The 22,670-nt window shown below is 38.1% G+C and overlaps 1 protein-coding gene and 1 pseudogene across 1 annotated transcript in view; one reads left to right on the forward strand and one right to left on the reverse strand.

Moving 5' to 3' along the window:
- PHACTR2 (phosphatase and actin regulator 2) overlaps positions 1-22,670 on the forward strand; it is a 293,165-nt gene that overhangs the window by 141,787 nt on the left and 128,708 nt on the right. The gene's annotated exons all lie outside the window — the stretch shown is intronic.
- LOC112861975 (NADH dehydrogenase [ubiquinone] 1 alpha subcomplex subunit 5 pseudogene) lies at positions 20,146-20,490 on the reverse strand (annotated as a pseudogene).

Consider the following 22,670-nt stretch of genomic DNA (forward strand, 5'->3'; position numbering starts at 1 on the left):
TCAAGATCTTGGATTAGGTTATGGTTTTTTAAACATAATACCCAAAGCATAAGAAACAAAAGAAAAAATAGATAACTTGGACATTATTAAGGGAAAACATTTTGTGCTTCAAAGGACACTATGAAGAAAATGAAAAGACAATCCAGAGAGGGAGAAAATTTTTGTTAATCATTTATCTGATAATGGATTTGTATATAGAATATATAAAGAACTATTACACTACAGTAATAAAAAGAGTTGGGACAAAGAGTTAGGAAAGACTTCAATCCAGTCATACAGTAAGTATTAGCTCCCTCTGTGACTTTGAACAAGTTTAAATCTTCCAGGTTTCAGTTTTCACATGTAAAATGGATTAGACAATCTCTCTAAGACTCTTTCCAAGTCAAATTCTCATAAATACATCTTCTTACTGGGAGGTAGGACTGATCATTTCAGTTAAGAAACAGACGTCACCTGGTGCCTCTATTTCCCTCTTTTGATAATCATATTTAGGAAAGACATCTTGAGTTTCAAATGAAAAAAATCATGGTCTTGCAACAAATACCACTAACAAATATTACAAACTGGATATTAAAGACTGCATACTAATAAAAATGCATGAAAAATTAAAAACAAATAAAAAAAGACAGCCCAACTAAAAATGAACAAAGGATCTGAATAGACGTAACTCCATAGAAGATATACAAATTGCCAGTAAACACGTGAAAAGATGTTCAACATCATTAGACATCAGAAAAATGCAAATCAAAACCATAGTAAGAGACCATGTATCGAATGGCTATAATCAAAGACACATAAGAGCCAGTGTTGGCAAGAATGTGGAGAAATCAGAACCCTCATACACTGTTGGTGGAAATGTAAAATGGTGCCGCCACTTTGGAAGACAATCCTGCAGGTCCTCAAACAATTAATTAGAGAATTATGATATAACTAGCAATTCCACTCCTAGGTTTATACACAAGAGAAATAAAAACATACATTCACCAAAATCTTGTCCATGAATTTCAAAGCAGCATGATTCAAAGGAGAGTAGCCCCAAAGTGCAAACAACTCAAGTATCCATCAAGCTGAAAAATGGGTTAATAAAATGCAATGTAAATATATATATATATATATATATATATGTAATATATATTATATGTGTTATTTGGCAACAAAACAAAATGAAGTGGCGATACATGCTAAAACATGGATGGCCCATGAAAACGTTGTACTTAGTGAAAGAAGGCCACATGTTACATGATTCCATTTATACAAAATGTCCAGAATAGGAAATTCTTAGAGCCAGAAAGGACATAAGTAGTTGGCTAGGGCTGGAGGGATTTGGGGGAAATGGGAAGGGATACTAATGGGTACAGAGTTTCTTGCTGAAAGAATTCTAAGAAAAAATTCTAAAACTGATTGTAGTGATGGTCACATAATTTTGTGACTATCCTGAAAACTATTCAGTTGTACACTTCAAATGGGTGAATTGTAAACTATGGGAATTAGATCTCATTTAAAGTGTTACAATAAAACAACTATAAAAAAAATAGATGAGTAGAGAGGCTGGAATATGTCATTAACTATAGGCTTTCTCTGTATTTTTCTTCTCCCTTGGCCTTTATCTGCTTTCCTGGGTGTTGCTTTGAAAACATCCGAAGCAGAGATTTACAACTCATTGTTTGGAAGCCATTGAATTTGTGAGAAAAAGCTAGAGAGAAAGAGGTGATTGCAATGTAGTGTTTACATTTATGATTTACCTGCTGTTCATGTTTCAGCCTTAGTTCTAATCTGTGCACCTGTTACCACATACTAGCTGTTATCTCTCCTTGGAGATGGAAAGTCTCTGGAATTTTTAATAAAGTGTCCTCAGTTTCTTGGTCACACTTGTCTACTGAGAATCAAATGTAGTTTACTTTTCACCAAGCTTGTTCCCAGCGAGTTGCCACATAAAAGGTAGGAGAAAGCAAGGAGGCAACAGAGGCACTGTTTTCCCCTACTTTCTGGCAAAAATTACATCTCTATCAAGATCAAGGAAGAGTCCTTTATTCCACCAACTGCACTTGTCATCCTAAGCCCATTACTGAGGCAACTGTTTTAAAGCAAGAAACATAGTGGAGGAAAGAGGAAATCACAAGATAAAATCCATTTGTTTTCTTCTCCAAGCCAAGCTGTGGAAGAGAGCATGGGCACAAAGACTTTGGCAGGGTTGCCTGGTGGGATGTGCCCTGGGAAGTCAGTCTACTTCAGGTTAGACCAAGGCAACTGACCTTGGCAACTCAGTTATCTCCTGTGAGCTTAAGCTTCCTTGTCTGCAGACTGACAGATCTCAAGTCTCTGGGAAAGACCAGCCCTAAAGGTACATGATTTTATGATTACATAAGCTGATCTAGACTTTTCTGAGAGATCAATGCTAAATGAACATTCAGGTAGATGAATCTGTAGTTGAATGAATATTGCACCCAATGTTTTCATTCACGAATAAATGACATCGTGGAAGAAGCAATTTCATGGCTTTCAACAGACCTCTGTAATGCTGATTAGTGTATCATTTTAAATTAATGATTCAAACAGAAAGATCCTGTCTGTTAATTTTGCAATCCACAAAAACATGAACACAACAGACATGTTAATTTCTAAACTTCAATTCAAAAACTTAACTGCCAGGGACACTTGGGTGTCTCAGTCTGTTAAGCGTCCGACTTCAGCTCAGGCCATGATCTCACAGTTCACAGGTTAGAGCCCCGCATCGGTCTCTGTGTTGACAGTTCAGAGCCTGGAGCCTGGATTTTGTGTCCCCTTCTTTCCCTGCACCTCCCCTGCTCACATTCTGTCCTCTGTCACTCAAAAACAAACAAAAAATTAACTGCCAGATTCCAAATAAAAAGAAGCTTGATTGAGCATAGTGAAACTTTAAATATTTCAAATATTGGATGACCATAGTTGAACTTGAACCAAATTTGATGTGGTTACCTTTCTTTTTTACATTTGGGGGAGGGGGTGGGATATAATTTGCATACAGTGAAATACACAGATTTTAAGAGAATAATTCAGTGAGTTTTGACAGATGCAGACATCACGCAACCTATATCAAGACTTAGATTATTCCCATCCCCACAAAAAGATCTTTCATGCCTCCTTCCTGTCAGTCCTCTCTCAGAGGCAAACACGGTTCTGATTTCTTTCACCGTCCATTAGTTTTTTCAGTCTTAAAATTCTATCAATGCAATCATACAATATATACTCTTGTGTCTGGTTTCTTTCAGTATAATGGTTTTGAGGGTCATCCATTTTGTTGGGTTTATCAGTAGTTTCTCACAGGTTGGATTCCCTAGAAAGAGACAAAGCTTAGCATGCAGGGCATTTATTAAGGAGGCCTCTTGGGATCTACAGCTTTGGAAGGGAGGGGAAAGCAGCAGGATTGAGCAGTGGGAGAAGTGAAGCTGTGAAGCAGCCCCGACAGAAAGGTCCATTAACCCACAAGTCACTATACACAGGTTAACAAGCTGGAAGGGACAGTTCTCAGTTACTCTGCTTTTGCAGGAAGGAAACATTTGACTGAGGTCATGCAAGAAACGTTGCTTAACGCTGAGAGTATGGTGGAGAGATACTAAGGTAACCCCCCGATATTCACACCATTGTGCAAGCCCCCTTCCTTGAGAATGCATGGGATCTGGGGCTTTCTTCTAATCAATAGATGATGGCAAGGAGGTGTGCGATTATGTGTGTGTGATTATGTTATGTAAGATTACGATGTCTGCCTTGTTAGGAGACGCTCTCTTCCGGGCTTCGAAGAAGCAAATCCATGTTGTGTGCTGCCATGTGGAGAGGGCCAAAAAGTAAGGAACAGAGGGCAACCTCCAGCCCACAGCCAGCAGCACACAGAGGCCCTCAGTCTGGCATTCTACAAGGAATGGGATGCTGCCTCAGCCTCACCGGGCTTGGACGCATAGCCTTCCCCAGTTAAGCCTTAGAGGAACCACAGCTCTAGCTGACACCTTGACTGCAGCCTTGTGAGGTCCTGAGTTCTAAGCAGAGGACCCATTGAGTTGTGCCCTAACTCCTGACACACAAAAACTAAGAGATACTCTGTGTTGTGTTAAGTTGCTAAATTTGTGGTAATATTGTTATGCAGCAATAGATAACTAATACGGGTGGGAACACAGATTACTCGAAAGGAAGATCTATTCAGTAAAAATGGAGAACTACAGGAAGCAGAATATATGTGAAATTTAATTTGAATTGATGGAGAGGTGTAAGAGGAACAGGAAGAGTCCTTAGCCGCTGAGGAAAAAATCCAGATGGTTAAACTAACTAACACTTTCCCCGTTGGTGAGTGGAGAGAGGGCCAGCGCCAGAAAAATACACTATAGCAATAACTGAGGAGAAATGTAGTTTATATATCAAAATATATGGCCTTTATGAACCTATAGCATATTTCATTCAAAAAGATTATAGTGGAGGGGTGACTGGCTGCCTCAGTCGGTAGAGCATGAGACTTTTGACCTCAGGGTCATAAATTCACACCCCACGCTGGGCATAGAGATTACTTTAAAAATATATTATACTGGCAAAGCTGAATTGTCCACTTCCACCCAGCATATCTGAACTGTAGAAGCAATCCTTAGGAAGTCACTTAAACAGACCAAAGTGTAAGTCTAGGCTCCCAAAGACTGTGACCTGTGATCCATTCTTGACCTACAAATAAATACCTGTGGACCTATCATCTGCAACTATAAGATATCTGGCTGGAGGTGCCTATTGTATTGTATGATATAGAGTAATATAGTAATATAGAATAATGTAGGTTGTATACATTGTATCATTTCTTAATGACTATCCCAAATAAAAAATATGGATGGAAAGCCCAAGAGGAGTGAAATTGCTCATATTATCTACCTACCTACCTACCTACCTACCTCTCTATATCCTACTATTGGAAAGTAAGCTGTATAAAGAAAAAGATTTTTTTTTGGTTTACTGTCTTTTCCCCATGCATATCAGTGGCAATCAATACATATTTGTTGAATGAATGAAGCAGCTCCATAGTTTCCTACCATTTCCTTCCTTCCTTCCTTCCTTCCTTCCTTCCTTCCTTCCTTCCCTTTCCTATATAAAATACATCCTATATAAAATTCCTGAGCACTTACCCATGTGCTGACTCTGTGCTGCTGTTACAATGGTAAATACAACACGGCCTCCAAATGACATTCAATCCAGTGTTGGAGACTGATGAGGAGAGAACCTTGACAGATTCCATGGGAAAGTTGCTATAGAAATATATAGATTAAGGTCCCAGAGGACTCAACATATAAGCCAACATGTCTCTTAGAGCATAACATATAGGAGAACTGGAGGTGAGGTTTTGAGAATTAAGTCAACCCATGGAGACAGAAAATGAAATCAAAGGGAAGATGAATCCTCTGATAGTAATAAAAGAGGGAGACACACAGAGATTTGAGAACCAAAGCTTTAGGTAAACCTAGATAGAATGTGGGTTGAAAATAAGCTATGAATTTTTAGTAACTACAGTGTTATCAAGCTATGAAAGAATCATTCTTCAGATGGTGATATCAGTTTTCAGAGTAAGGTACCAGGTATTTCTATACTGCCATAAGTAATGGGAATACTACTAAATATTCATAGTGCTTTTGCATGTCTAGATGAAATAGAATAATATTTAACATGGAAACAAAGCAAGAATTATCACCCTAAAGTCACAGACTCAAATGGGAAATGTATGTTAATATTGACCATTTTATTAATAAACGTAGTTGAATATTGTATTCAGCATTGGTTCAAAGAAATACACCACCATATGACTCCTTGATTCACAAAACCATACTGCATATACACCTATGAAGTAGAAACCAAATAATCAGAAGAACAGTGAAATCTTGGGGGCTTCATGTGGGCTTTGGAATACTTTACAGCAAAACAAAATTCACAGCATTTTCTCCTGCTACATATTTGCCTTTTAAAGTATAACAATAGGGGCGCCTGAGGGGCTTAGTCCTGTTAAGCGCCCAGCTTGGGCTCAGGTCATGATCTCCCAGTTCTTGAGTTCAAGCCCCAAGTCCGACTCACTGCCATCAGTGCAGAGACCTCAGATCCTCTGTCCTCCCTCTCTGTCCCCCCCTGGCTTGTGTGTGTGCGCTCTCGCTCTCTCTCTCTCTCTCTCTCTCTCTCTCTCAAAAATAAATAAACATTTAAAAAAAAAGTATAACAATAAAACTTTCAGGTTAAATTTGCTTCTTTTTGTATACTGAGTTCTCCTTTCCTCTGTAGAAATTTTCTTTGTGCATTCTCATAAGAAGTTGGGGAATGAAAACACTTCAGTGAAAAGAACCTCATTGCTTGGGAGAGGGGTGTATACATTTAAAATGGAATATTCCAAGCCCATTTTGAATGTCTACTTATTAATTGTGTGATTGTATGATTTCTCCCTGAATAAATCTTGTTTTGATGAAAGATGAAGTCTGAACACATGCAGGTGCCTCACCTACCTTCTCAGCTTCCATCTGTGTCACCTGTCTGGAGAATGTGTCAACTTCCCTTAACTGAGAAGTAATTTGCAGTTACTGAAATCCATTTTATATCATAAAGCCTCTTCAACGTGCAACTTTCCCTAGAGGGTTACGTTACTTGGAGGCATTTCTTAGATTTAGATTTAAGTTTCAATAAAATTAAATATATTTTAAAGAACCAACCTTATAGTTTTGTTTTGTTTTGTTTTTTCCTGTTTTTAAGTACCAGAAGCATAAAAGTAAAGAACAGTTGAAGTTAAGCCTGTTACATATGGGAAACTATTTATTTTGTTTGTGATTCCCTTACGATGCCATTTGGAGTTTTAAAGATACCATTGTACTACAAATAAAAAATATTACAGAGAGATATTTACTCTAAAGGAAACAAAAATAAGCAGTAGATAGGAGTTCTTCATCTGTTTTTAGTTATAGGATGCTGAGCTATTTAATAATGAAAGTGGTTTAAATAATACTAAAAATGCATCGGTATTTTCCCCTGAATGCAAAATAGTAAATTTTAAATTCACCTTTTTAGTAGTGATGTTTCAGCTGTTGTAACTTCCAGGTAGTTCTGTTTTTCATCTTGAATTGTCTTGACTTACATTCCAATGACTTTTTTCATTCAAAAGTATAGAGCCTTCTCTCCTTGAGTCAGCACTTGCTTTTCACATGGATGAATGAAGGTACTGAATATACCAAAGCAGTGAATCATCTCTCTTGATTTTTAGTTCTTTCATTTGGGCCCTCAGCTTTTTTTTTTTTTAACCTTTTAAAAATTCCCTTTCTTCTCTGTTCTTTTTCTTCTTTTCTTTTTCAGCCACATCAGTTTAGTACTTACCTAACTTATTTGTGTGAGTATATTATTGTTCCCTAAAACAACCAAGTTTCCTTCCTTCCTTCCTTCCTTCCTTCCTTCCTTCCTTCCTTCCTTCCTTCCTTCCTTCCTTCTAAATAAATGCAGTTAGGGCTTTTAATATACCCCTAATTACCACATTAACATCATCCCACATGTTCTGTGATACTTTCACTGTTCTTTAGTCCTAAACATTTTATAAGTTACAAATGGATTTCCTTGTGTTTCTTAGGAGTGCATTTTTTTTTTAATTTCCAAAAATATGTGGAAGATGTTTTTGTTTCTGTTTTTAACTTTTTCCTATTGATTTCTAAGAAATCAATACATTTAATTACACGATGGTCAGAGATTGTGGATTAATACGAAGTCTTTAAAATTTATTGAGATTTTGCATATGATCCAGTGTTAACTCACTGTATAGTTGCTATTTCTTGAGTACAAGTCTCCACATACATCTCTCATCAAGCTTGTCAACTGGATTGTTCAAATCCATAACCTTAAAAATATTTCATCTGCTTGATCCATGCTAATCCAATCTTTCTTACTCTTCTCTATTTCATAGCACTTTTCATCTTCTAAATTGTTATAAAATTTACTGAGTTGTTGTGTTCATTGTTTATTTTCTGTCCTTTTATTGAGATGTAAGCTAGGTGGCTCAGTAGGGTAAGTGTTTAACTCTTGATTTTGGCCCAGGTCATGACTTCACAGGCATGAGATCTGTCTCCACTCTGGTGTGATTTTCTCTCCCTCTCCCTCTGTCCCCTACCCTGCTTGTGTGGGCACATTCTCTCTCAATAAAATAAAGTAAAATAAAATAAAGATAAAATATAAGCTTTATGAATGCAGCTATTTTTACTTTTTGTTTAATTCTGTACATCAGGAATGCCTGGGTGGCTCAGTTGTGAGATCAAGCCTTGCATCGGGCTCCATGTTGAGAGTGGATCCTGCCTAAGGTTCTCTCTCTCTCTCTCTCTCTCTCTCTCTCTCTCTCTCTCTGTCTCTCTCCCTCCCCGCCCCCTCCCCCACTCACACAAGCTCTCTCTCTCTTTAAAATAAAAATAAATAAATTAAAACCAGATTCTAATTCTGTACATCAAATACCTAGAACAGGGCCTAGTACAAAGAAGCAGCATAATAAATATTTGTTAGGTGAATAATGAACCATGAATTTTTATTGATACAGAACTATCATACATATAATATAATATAGATCTTAGATCTTCCATATTTTCACAGTATAGGAATACAATGAGATAAAGTTATAACCCAAATACCAAGTAACTGGTAAATGGATAAACAAACTTTGGTGTAGCCATACCATGGAACGCTACTGAACAAAAAAGGAACAAAATACTGATCCATACCACACAGATGAATAGCAAAAACATTAAGTGAAAGAAGCCAGATATAAAAACCTGCATATGGTGTTACCCATTTACGTGAAGTTTTAGAAAAGTCAAAACTCTAGAGATGGGGAGCAGGTGAGTAGCTGCCCGATGCCAGGGCGCGGGATGGGGATTAACTGCAGGACTTAACAGAACTCCTGAGGGTTCTCAAAGTTTTCTAAAACTTTATTGTGGTGGTGCCTACACAATATTTTTACCAAAACTCCTTGAACTGTTTACATAAAGTGATGAGATTTTAGAGTTTGTAAATTATTCCTCAGACAGCTGTAAGTAATAAGCAGATGCACTTAATACTAACCACATATTATCAGAATTTAATCTTTCTTAGATTTAGGAAGCATGTCACAATTTGGGGGCAACTTCAGAATGAATTGCTGACTGTGTGTTAGAAAGATGCGGCTTTGGCAATTAATAAGGTTCAGAGCCTCCTCTGTAGCAGCCCATTGTTCATCCTTAACTCCTGGTAGAACACATCTCTATCATAGTTCTCACTGCTATAATCATTTACCTGTAAGCCACAGTACTCACCCTCCACCATCTACATATGCATGGAGACACTGTGGGTTCTGCACCTCGCTCACATCCCATGCACTGGGAGGTGCTCAGCCGAGGTAGTTGAATGACTAGGCGATTATTTAGAGAACGGAATATAAAAGCAAATTTGCAGTCATTGACAGACTTGTTTTTATTTTGCTCTGGAGTGCGCATACTATTATCAAACTCATTCCTATAGTTCTACACTTCAAGTTGCCATAATTACAGAGGTAGTGTAAATGCTTATTCTTTTATTCATTGCCTATGTATTGAATGCCCTCTATGTACCAGATATTTTGTTAGGTCTTAGGGATGGATGTGACAGTTAACAAAACAAAGATTTGGACCTTACTTTGGGCAATTATTTTCTGTAAATTGGATAGTAGTCATTAAAGATGTCTTTAAGAATTCGTCTCTGTAGATTTCGATCAGTAAAGAATATTAATTTTATAGCAGTTGTCAGAGTTTTAGATACTGTGGATGAGTCATTTGTTTTCCTGGTGAAACAAAGTGTAGCAAATTCACACTATTTCTCCTGGGGTGGAGAAAATTTTTGGAAAAGGAAGCTCCAGGAGCACCCCATAAGGTCTTTATTTTCCAGAACAAAACTTCCAACTGTCCGACTCAATCACTAAGTAAGCACACGTGAGACACAGCACGCCCTCTGCAGAGACTCGCTCTGGGCAAGGCAGGGGCAAGGTATTTTGGTAATCCTAGCTTGAGCAAGCAGTAGAAGGAGAGCTCAGGAAATAAAACATATAAAAATATGAGAACAATAGGAAAGAAAAGCCTGTTTTACAGGTTTGTTTCCTGTTCTAATACTTGTGGAATGTGTTTTTCTGTCCTACAGATGCTTAATATAACTAGAACGCCCAAAGTTGTCATTCTTTTAACCAAAATTCTCCTTTGTCTGTTTATATTATCATGTTAACACTAAAATCTCTCAGAATTGTCCACGTAAAAGACATAGGAAGCATTTGGCTGCAATGCTATAGAATAGCATTTTATTTTATTTTATTTTTTTAATATTTCTTTTAACGTTTATGTATTTTTGAGACAGGGAGAGACAGCATGAAAGGGAGAGGGTCAGAGAGAGAGGGAGACACAGAATCTGAAACAGGCTCCAGGCTCTGAGCGGTCAGCACAGAGCCCGACGCGGGACTCAAACTCACGGACCGCGAGATCATGACCTGAACCCAAGTCGGCCGCTTAACCGACTGAGCCACCCAGGCACCCCTAGAATAGCATTTAAAAAAGTAAACACTAGTTACATGTACAGAATGTCAACTGAAAGTATAAGATCCAATAAAACTTTTATTTGCATTTTAGTAGTTCTGTTTTTCTAGGTAAGCTGCCTTTCACAAAATGTAGCCAAGTTTTGGAGTAATACAGAGTTTTTAAAAGCTGGCAGACATTCTACTAAAAAAGTACCTTAATACTTAAAAATGTTTGCATGTTAGTTTTTAGTTTCTGAGTTATGTATTCTTTTACCTGATTATTAGAATGCCTTGTGTTAAAATAGCCTTCTAACTTTAAAAATTGCCTTCTAGTGTGCTGGCTTTGGCAGGACATACACTTAAAAAAAAAAAAAAAAAATGCGCTCTAGCACCTCCATCAGAGGAAGGGAGAAAAAAGTTTTCTGCCTTTTAATAAACCTGACAATGAATGGTAGGTAGAAAGAAAATAATTGTCTAAAATAATAGTTTTAGATGACCTGTGAATTTCTATTGTTTCTTCTAGAAAACAAAGCAATACATTGAAAAAATATCCTATTTGGGAAACTACTAAGTTTTAATTACTAAGTTTCCTTTCCTTTTCACTAGGAAAGAGTTTTTCTTTGACTATAATTCCCCTTACTCAGGGAAATGTCAGTAATTCATCGGATTTTCATGGGCAAGTCCAGAAATAAGGGTGACAATTAAGAGAACCTTCATCTACTTCTGACATGGCCACCATCAGCCATATTGCTTCCTGGGCCACCACTGCTCTGACCAACCATCTCATCTCCTGGGAGTCTGCCTAACCCTTCTTTCCACCCACAACTGCTGGTTCTCAAAATGGGTCCTGCAGCATCTGGGCAAAGCAGACACCCAGGATGTGTATTCATGGCATTTGTGCTCTTGAGGGAAAAAGAGTGAGATCCCTCTCCCACTCCAAGCTTAGATTAGGCCACCTAGAAAGGCTGGCAGTCACCTAAATGATAGCATTTGGTAGTGGTGATTGTTCTAATCACCATCTTCTCTAGCCACCAAATTGTACCTCTACATCTACAATTTGGACTTTGACCTGGTAGGGTAGGGACTTTTTCACAAGTAGATGGCTAAAGTTGGGGTGCCTGGGTGGCTCAGTTGGTTAAGTGTCCGACTCTTGGTTTCAGCACAGGGCATGATCTCGCAGTTCATGAGTTTGAGCCCCACATCGGGTTCTGTGCTGACAGGGTGGAGCCTGCTTAGGATTCTCTCTTCCCATCTCTCTCTGCCTCTTCCCTGCCCACTCTCTCTGTCTCTCTCTCAAAAATAAAAATAAACTTAAAATTAAAAAAAAAAAATAGGTGCCTAAGTTTAGGTTTATTTGTGCTTTTAACTTCTGTCTAGTAGATATAGTAATTTTCATCCACCAGGGGTGCAGGTGTAACTCTGGTTACCCCAGATAGGAGAACTTTGTAACTCCAAATCAGACAGACTAGTGAAATCTGGGTGAAAATGTAAAATGCTTGAAAACCTTAATACGTACCTATAACCCCTTTGTCAAAAGGCCAACCAGATTCAGGAAGGGGAAATTCTATCTAACTAATCCATTCATTTTAACTTCTTTCTGGAAGTAAATGAATAAATCACAGTTCTTTCAGGGATTGAAAGATATTTAGATTGCAGGGTGGAAAAATCAGAAATTGCCATCATTCTATACTTTTAGGGAGGCTTAACATAGACTGTCCCTCAATTTCAGTCATGGTGTGATCTGATGACAGCATATTATAAAAGATGAAAGTAGTGGTTTGCTGAAGGCAGCTCATATAGACCAGTTGTGAAATTTCCAGGAATTTTGCAAACTAGTTGACATACATTTTGCAAGCCAGTCAACTGCTTGTTGAATTGGCCATTGTAGGAGTATTTACATTAAGGAAATAAGCAAATACTACAAACAAGTCACAAATCAATCTTGTCCCCATCCCCAGACAAACCCGAGTGTTGAGTATTTACCAGGATATCGCTGGATAAGAGTTTGGTTTAGAAATATAGACCAAGGAGCAGGATCAATGGGATAAATGCTGGAGAATTATAAAAATAGATGCTTTCCTCAGAATTAGATGTTGGCATTAATTTTGTTTAGCATTTTTATAAACTCTGTGGAGAGAGGTGATATACAGAGAAACGTCCATATTTTTCTGATGACATTAAATGTTCCTACAGTTAAACCATAAACTGTAGGATTAACACCCAGAACTCTTAGTCAGACTGTTAATTGGCTGACTTATAGATCACATCTCAGGTAAGGCAAAAAAAAAAAAAAAAAAAGGCAATTTTGGGGGAAATTATCTTAAAATACTCTTGTTAGATGATAACTTATAACCTTTACATGATGTCCTAAAAATTGAATTTTGGGATTTCTGTAGACTTTCTATGTTCATTAGTATAATTTGTTAGCTGTGACAAAAAGGCAACAAAATAGAATAACTGTCCCACCCTTATAAAGAAACCTGGATACACACTGCAATTTTGGTTGACATGCTTCAAGGATAATGTAATGGAACTGGAAAAGTTTCAGAGAGAAGAGTGTAACCTGATCAGGGGATTATAGGAATCTCAGATGAGGCTAAGATTATATTAACTAGCAAATCCTGAAAGGTTTTAAATAAGGTAAATATAGACGGATTTAGCAAATCCTGAAAGAAGAGAATTATAGAGTACCCCTCTGATGTTTGAAATAAGAATTTGTAGAAGAAATAAAAAGAAACACATTATTGTTTCTCAAGGAAAAGGAGTAATGATAGCAAAAACAGCTTCAAAATTTAACCTTTGTCAATTCAAAAAAAATCATTACATTTACATATTTTAATGTGCAAAATTTACTGTATATTTCTTCTAACCAATGACCTCCCTTATCAATTAGGCTCTATTAGTGGAAGGAAGAGTGTGAAGTTCCCTCTTTTCAATTTCAGTTGAAAAAACACTTAACCGTGGATTTTTGTTGTTGTTTTAAGGCAAAGGAATGGAAGAGCCATTATAATTGTTTGCTCCCAATGATGAGCCCCTCAGGTGGGATGTGTTCCCAAAATACAACAGTTTTGCACATTATAAAGAAGTTTAGTTGATTGATTTCATTGTACTAATTAGAACTCACATCTAGGTTAATCCTCAATTTCTTTAAAAAACTTCAGGTTTCTTAAGAATGCATTAGGCAAAGAGAAGTAGATAATTGATCACACTATTCTAGGGGAGTGGGGAGTCTCCACAATAGACAGCTGTGTGGGTGTGAAAAAATAGGGCAATTTACATAATTGCGATTAAACAGACAAGCAAATGTCTTTCAAAAAATTAAGCAAGGCTGTGTGTGATCTTAATAAAACAAACTTCAGAAAAAAAGATTTTCGGGGGCGCCTGGGTGGCTTAGTTAGTTGAGCATCCGATTTCGGCTCAGGTCATGATCTTATGGTTCTTGAGTTCAGCCCCACATCAGGCTTTGGGCTCATAGCACGGAGCCTGCTTCAGATTCTCTCTCTCCCTCTCTCTATGTCCCTACCCCGCTAGTGCTCTCTGTCAAAAATAAATAAATATTAAAAAAAGATTGTCATGTTTAAGGTATTAAATAACTTAAATTTATTAGTTTATATTATATATGTTATATCGTTTTTTAATAGTTTAGAGTTGAATATCTAGGATAATCTAAAAAGTGAAAGCTGTGGCAAGTGACCTAAATGTATTGCAGTTACTTTCTTTTTCATGAAATACATGCATTCAGAGAAATGCACAAATTATGCATGTGTACAGCTCAGTGAAATTTTATAAAGTGAACACATTTATGTGACCAGCACACACCCAGTCTAATGGTTATGTATGCATGTGTGTGCATTACATATATACATATATATGCAGTGCACTACATATACATATAATCTATAGATTACACATCGATTGTTAATACCAGGAGTATTTACCTGTATTCATATTTTTAAGAAGTTGGGGGTTCAGATTTAATTATGGGAGGATTTAATTCGACTTCTAGGGAGTATTAGCTTTTAAAATAAATTACCCATTGTTTTTGTTGTTTTCACCTTTTGTATATTTTATAACCCTTGTATATTTATACCCCTTGTATATTTTAAACCCCTTACCACAAGGTTTCAGAGAGTTCACAGTGATTCTTTTTAAAAAAAAATTTTTTTTTAATGTTTATTTATTTTTGGGAGAGACAGAGACAGAGTGTGAGTGGGGGAGGGGCAGACACAGACTCTGAAACAGGCTCCAGGCTCTGAGCTGTCAGCACAGAGCCCGACGCGGGGCTCAAACTCACAGACTGTGAGATCACGACCTGAGCGGAAGTCGGCCGCCCAGCCGACTGAGCCACCCAAGTGCCCCCACAGTGATTCTTTTTAAACGTAGGAGAGGTGAGCATCCTGGCGCTTGGATGGTAGACAGCGAAGTGTATCCTTAGCTGATTTCACACTTAGATCCATCTTCCAGATTTATTGTTCTCCATAACTGAGGACACGAACTTTTTTTTATTGTGTTTGTTAAAAGGAAGATAATTTTTTAAAGGAGAAAAGCCCTACACAGAGCAGACATCAAACAGTGCTGCAAGACTGCTAACAGAATGTGAGGACGAAATCAACTTTAAAGAAACAAATTTTGTTAAATTAAGTACCGTGACTAAGTACTTTAATTCCTTTTCTTCCAGCCCTAAAGGATCATTTGACATTGAACCTTTTAAGTTAAACGGGAGTCGCCTGAACTCTCTACTACCCTGGGGGGTGGGGGGGGTGCCGGTCTCACAGCCCCCGCGGGCGCCGCGGGACCCGGCCGGGGGCCTCTCCGCTCCCCACTACTTCGTCCCCCTGCGCCCATTCCCCTCCTCCCCTCCCCCTCGCCCTCTCCCCTCCCTCCTCCCCCGTGACCCCTGACCCCAGCTAATCTGCATAGAGGAATGACAGGCATCCGCTGGGCAGGATCCGCCTCGCCGGCTGCGGCCGGCCGGGCTGGGAGACCCGCGCCGGGGAGAAGGTGAGGGGATCTGGCGGGCAGCTCCGCAGAGCCCGGAAAATGAGCGCTTGGAAACCTGCCTGCGAGCGGACCCATGATCGAAGGACCAAAGGAGCCGCGTGATCGCCGGACCTGGCCCCGCGACCCCAGACATGGGCCAGACCTCGGTCTCCACGCTGTCCCCGCAGCCCAGCAGCGGTGAGTCCCGGGCGCACGGAGCGCCCCGGCCGCGCGGGCGCTGGGCTTGCTCAGGGCAGCTGGGACGGCCGAGGGCTCGGCGGCACGTCGGGCTGTGCCCGAACCCGCCAAGTCCGTCGGAGAAACCCGAGAGGTAGCGCTCCCCCAAACTCTTTGTCGTGGAGAAGTGGAATGCGTTTTGGGATCCAGCCGATTTTACCTTAAAGGCACAGGCTCCATTTTCCACACGAGATGCCTCGCCTGGGTGTTTATCTGAATTTCTTCGGAGCCTGAAAGTTACGAGAAACGCCATTTGCGTATTGCGGTGTTTTTAGAACGGGAAACTTAGAGAGCTAGATAAACGTGCCAACAGGTTTTTCTGTATTTACGCTTGGCTTGCGAACAGACTAGAACCGAATTCTTTCAAGCTTGTCAACTGATTTATGGTTTGTTTTCGGAGTAGACGTGCTGATTGCCTCCTCTAATCCTGGCAGAACTCTGAATACTTAGAAACTAACTTTAAAAAGGCTTAATCGTTTCAAAAGATAATCTGTTTTATGTTAGACCCCAAAGCTACAAAACTGGGGGAAACATACCTCACCAACTCAGTTACCGAGGGCTGAAAGTTCAGTTTATGGAAGGAATCGTGTGTAACGTTTCTAAGTTACAATCCTCTGTTTTAAGTTGGGTTGTTTTGTTTTTTTTTTTCCATTTTCTTAAAAAAAAAAGGGAAGGAAGGTACGTTTGGCATTTCTCCAGCAGGGTAGGGATAAACAACTTTTTGGTGGCGTTATTTGTAATTGGATAATGAAATAAATTTAAAAGTATTATTTTGATATTTTTTCCATCAACATTAAAAAAAAAACAACCTCAAAGGGGCCATTTACGTTATTCCTTGAGATATCTGATACACTTTTAAAATTGTGTAAACATTAACAGGATCTTGCTGAAAGGAAGTGACAGGGCACAGATGAAGGTTTTTTTAATCAGCTCCAGGATGTCTCCAGCTAGATAGCATTCTATCATTCCAACTTACCCCCACATGGGTTTGTTTATACTGCGCTGCTTCACACCCTGAAAAATCATAAGCTTTACTAGGGCTTATGTTAATGTCGCCAAAGGAGGAACCCTCTACAAAGGAGAGAAATCAAAATCCTAGAATAGATCACACCTTTCCTTCTTGTTAATGACAAGGGTTATACAATGCACCAGAACATCAGAGACTCCGTATTGACGCCTTTGGGAATGGGATGGGTGGGATGGGGAAGGGGGGGTGTTGATTAGGATCTTAATTTTAGTAAACTATCTTGTGCAAATGACGCTTAGTTTCCTTTGTCTTACTTTAAAAAACAGTGTGGCTTCTTTCATTGTAAGGAAGAGTTTATATTTTATATTTCTGCACTGGTAAAGCATAGAATTGAATCCGTACTCAAATACAACAGCTATAAAGTACGCCCAGGACTTAGTTCTTTTGCTGCAAAATATTGTTGGGATTGATATTAGAAAAGTGAATTTTGCCTTTACAAAGGGCAAGGAATATTGCATAACTGATCACTAAGAAGCAGAATAGAATCTTAAAATATGACTGTTCTAGCTCTTACCCAGTATAGTGAAAAATGCCCAGATTGCTATAATTCCCTATAAAATGACTAATCATGTTGAGAAATTGTGCAACCGATTTATATAGAAAGTGAGTTAAAATAAAAAGTTATGCTTGACCATAGAAGATGTTTGATTTGGGCTTTTGTAAAATAATCATTACAGGCCACAAGTTAGCTTGCTTTTCACTCTTGATTTTAGGCTCTTTTGAACCTTTCAGCTTAGGGCTGCATCTATTTCTCAAAGTTTTAGAAAGACCATTAATCATTATTTCTGAAAACATGCAGTTAGAGCCATTATTTCTATTTTTTTAAAAACAGCTGTATTGACATAATTACCATACCATACCAAACTCACCCACTGAAAATGTACACTTCATTATTTTTTAGTATATTCAGTGTTGTGCAACCATCAGTCTCTTTTCCCATCCCTCTCAACCCCCAGCCCTGATTAACAAATCTTCTTCGCTTATTCTGAACATTTCATATAAATGGAATCATAACATCACATGGCCTTTTGTGACTGACTTCTTTCACTCAGCATAGTGTTATCAAGGTCCATCCATGTTGTAGCATGTATCAGTCCTTCATTTCTTTTCATTGCCGGGTAACATCCCACTATAGGAATATACCACATTTTCTCTCTCTTTCCATCAGTTGATGGACATTTAGGTTATTTCTAGGTTTTGGTTCTATGAAGAGTGCTGCTATGAACTTCATGTACAAGTTGTTGGTGAACATACGTTTTCATTTCTTTTTGGTATATTTCTAGGAGTAGAATTGCTGGGCCACATAGTAATCCTATGTTTATGTTACGTTTTAAGGAACTGCCAGTTTTTCAAAGCAGCTGTACCATTTTACATTCCCTCCAGCAGTATATGAAGTTTCCAGTTTCTCTACATCCTTGCCAATACTTGTTATTTATCGTTTTGATTTTAGCCGTCCTGGTAAATGTGAAGTTGTATCTCATAGTGGTGTTGATTTGCATTTTCCTAATTACTAATGACATTGAGCATCTTTTTCACGTACCTGTTGGCCATCCATATGTCTTCTTTGGAAAAATGTCTATTCAGATTCTTTGCCCAATTTTAATTACGTAATTTGACTTCCTATTTTTTTTAATGTTTATTTATATTTGAGAGACAGAGAGAGAGAGACAGACAGACAGAGACAGAGCATGAGTCAGGGAGGGGCAGAGAGAGACAGAGACAGAATCCCAACCAGGCTCCAGGCTCTGAGCTGTAGCACAGAGCCTGATGCAGGGCTCAAACTCACAAGCCATGAGACCATGATCTGAGCCAAAGTCGGATGCTCAACTGACTGAGCCACCCAGGTGCCCCTTGACTTCCTGTTATTGGGATAAAAGAATTCTTTATATACTGGAGATAAGTCATTACCAGATATGTGATTTACAAATACTTTCTCCCATTCTGTGGGTTGTCTTTTCACTTTCTTGATATGGTTTGCAATTCAGAATTTTGAAATTTTGATTATTTCCAGTTCACCTTTTTTTCTTCTCTTTGTATTTTTGGAGTCTTATCTAAGAAACCATTGCCTAACCAATGTCAAGAAGATTTACACCTAAGTTTTCTTCTAAGAGTTTTATAATTTTAGCTCTTACATTTAGGTCCGTGATACATTTTTTTTTTTAACTTTTATTTATTTATTTATTTTGAGAGAGAAAGAGTGAGAATGTACACGCTTGAACAGGGGAGGGGCAGAGAGAGGGGGGGACAGAGGATCCAAAGCCGACTCTGTTGCAACAGGAGAGAACCCAGTGCGGGGCTTGAACTTACCAACTGTGAGATCATGACCTGAGCTGAAGTCTGGCACTTAACAGACTGAGCCACCCAGGTGCCCCTAGATCTGTGATCTGTTTTAAGTTAATTTTTATGTGTGGTGTATTGTAGGGTTCTAATTTTCATTCTTTTGCATGTGGATATCTAGTTGTCAAGCACCATTTGTTGAAAAGATGACTCTTTCCCTATTGAATTGTCTTGGCACCTTGTCACAAATCAGCTGACAGTAAATGTAAGGTTTATTTCTGAACTTCTATCCTGTTGATCTACATGTCTATTAATAAGCCGTGCTGTCTAGATTACTATAGCTTTGCAGCAAGTTTTGAAACAGAAAAGTGTCTTCTAACTTTGTTCTTCTTTTGCAAGATTTTTTTGCTGTTCTAATCTCCTTGCATTTTTATATAAATCTCACATTCAGCTTGTCAGTTTCTGCAAAAAAGCCAGCTGGGAGTTTGATGGGGATTGTGTTGAATAATATTGTTCTCTTAACAATGTGAAGTCTTTCAGTCTGTAAACACGAACATCTTTCCATTTATTTAGATCTTATTTAGACCTTATTTAGATCTTATTTAGAAGTTTAGATCTTATTTAGAAATCTTCCTTAATTTCCTTCCACGGTGTTTTGTAGTTTTCAGCATAGAAGTCTTGCTCCTTCTTTGTTAAATTTATCCCTGCATATTTATTACTTTTGATGCCACTATAAATGAAATTATATTCTTATTTCATTTTGAGAATGTTGTCTGCTAGCATATAATATACAAAAATTAATTTTTATACATTCATCTTATACCCTACAAACTTGTGGAACTCATGTTTTGGTCCCGATAGTTTTTCAGTACATTCCTTATTATTTCTATATATAAGATTTTATGTGCAAATAGAGATAATTTTACTTCTTGTTTTCTAATCTGAAGATCTTTTGTCTTCTTTTCCTTGTCTAATTGCCCTCACTCATTATACACTATCATGTTAAATACAAGTGCCAAGAGTGGACATTCTATTTTTTTTTTTAATATAACAGAACATTTAATTACATTGGTTTTCTATCATCACACTAGTCATTTAATAATGATTATATTGGCCATTTCCATTGGTTGGCAGGAGGCTCTTCCTCTAAAGGCTACCTTGATTTCCACTGTATCATTTTTCTTGCCAGACTTAGTTCATTTTCAGCCTGAAGAATCACTCCTATAGTTGGCCACCCTGAAGTTGGTCTTTGAATTTCTTAACACCTGATTCTGCTTTAACCATATTCAGCTTCTCATTTGTAATCTATTCTGTATACTTTCTATATGCTGTATTTTTAGGAATTTGCTGAAGAACATTGAGAAACTTTGCAATATTCTTAGCCTCTCATGTGACTCTGACATATAGCCAGTCCCACAAGGCTGATGGTCTTTTATAGCAAACCCACCATGACAGAGCCCAAGGGTGAACATTCTTGTCTTCTTCCTGATCTAAGGGGGAAAACAATCAGTTTTTACCATTTAGTGTCATGTTAGTTGTGGGCTTTTCATAGATGCCCTTTATCAAAAGGTTCCCTTCTATTCCTAGTTTGGGAGCATCTTTATCATGCAAGAGTCAAAGACTTTTTGTGTGTGTGTGTGTGTGGCTCTCTTGAGATGATTGTGTGTTTTCTGTCCTTCATTCTATTAATATAGCATTAATTGATTTTCAGATGTTAAACCAAGTTTGCATTCCTGGAATAAAGCTTACTTGGGTATGGTGTATAATCCTTTTATGTGTTGCAGGATTTGGTTTGCTAGTATCTCATTGAGGACTAGATCCATTATTTCTAAGCACAGGCTAAACAGATATGTCACCAAATAGGGTGGTTTTAGTACCCTCTGGCCTCATGCCCTAGAAGCATTGAGACTTCAGTATTCCCCTCGCCAAGTATAAGGCATGCTAGATTGGACACAATAAATGTTTGTTGAATGTATGACTGAATCAACGATATTGTCAATGAACAGCCCAATTGCTTTAAGCCAATGATCATATGAATGAGAGTTATGTTTGTTTGTTTTTTACATCAAGAATTTTGTTGTTACTCTGGCTCTGTTGTCTGAAGGGTGGTATCTGAATCTAGTAGCTGTTTCTTCAGCACCACCCCACCCCCTGAGGCTCTCCCTCAGCCCTTGAGTTAAAAGGGCAGAGAAAGCCACTCTTTGATTTTGGGGGAGACAAAGGAATGAGTGAATAAAGTTTGCACATCGCATCTAGGCCATGATGGAATTTATATGTATTTGTGTTTCTAGGTTTTCATATTTTGGTCAGGGATTTATATTTTTTCTGCCCAGAATACTTATCCATTTCTGTGTAAACCTGGATCTCTGTAAGAAGAAATCATGAAAGCAAAAAGGGTAGAGTTTAATTTCCTTAATGAAAATAACATGCCACATGGTCAAAGGTCAAACTTTACAAGGTGATTCAGGCTAAAAGTGAGTTTGACTCCCCCCCCCCCCCCACCTCAGTCTCTTACCAATTATAACCTGGAATGAACAACTCTTTTCCCCCCATTTCAGACAGTTTTCATTCAAGTATTTATCTTTATCAAAACACAAGCAAGACGTACTACATTTACTGCTCTAGAGTTTGAGCTTTTCATGTAATATAACTTCAAAATATTTCCATATCAATCTCTTTAATCTATTATTATTATTATTATTATTATTTTGAGAGAAAGCACACGCGCGTGGGTGCGGGGAGGGGCAGAGGGAGAGAGAGAGAGAGAGAGAGAGAGAGAGAGAGAGAGAGACAGAGAACAGGGCTCACCCAAAGTGGGGCTTAAGATCACCCAGTGTGGGACTCGAACTCACAAACTGTGAGATTATGACCTGAGCCGAACTCAAATGCTTAAGGATTGATCCACTCAGGCACCGAATCTCTTTAATCTTATAAACAAGCAATTTTATAATCTGTAGGTATATCATGCTTTTTAAAAGAACTTAATGTTTTTATACTTTAGGTTTGTATTTTTAGATTGTTTTGAGGTTCTTTTATGTATGTGCTATGATGAAAAATGCTGAAATGCACATCTTTATCTGAACATCTTGAACTACGTGTACCAATAAAATCCTAGAATTGTAGAGTCAAAAGATTTGTATATTTCATTTTGGTAGACTTTGCCAAATTACTCTCAAAGAGGCTGCTTAGTATATGAGAATTCCATTTTTGAACTCTTCACCAACACCACAGGAGTATCAGGGTTTCTCTTAGACCGTATAGTGCTTTGTGAGAAACTGAAGTCCCTCCCTCTGGTTGAGGCCGCCCTGCAGGCACATGATTTAACAAGTGGAACATTAGCAGGAATTGAGTCCCAACATACTTCCTTGCCTAGATGTCCTTGTGCAGTGAACACTCTACACAACTGTACCTGACCACAATGTTATGCATAATTAATTTGCAAAAACCCATGTCAGTCTATATGCAAAAAGGGATATCTCACTTTGATTATGAGTGAAGTGGGGTATTTGTATTTCTTTTTCTCTGAATTGTTTAGAGCCTTATTTTATGTTTTCTTGCAGCTTTTTGTGGAGATTTTTTTTAAAGGAGATTAGCCTTGTGCTTATATTTTTCTATGTTATTCTTACCTCT

Source organism: Puma concolor, chromosome B2, assembly GCF_028749965.1.
Source record: "Puma concolor isolate L17-30 chromosome B2, mPumCon1.1.hap2, whole genome shotgun sequence".
Classification (NCBI taxonomy): Eukaryota; Metazoa; Chordata; class Mammalia; order Carnivora; family Felidae; genus Puma; species Puma concolor.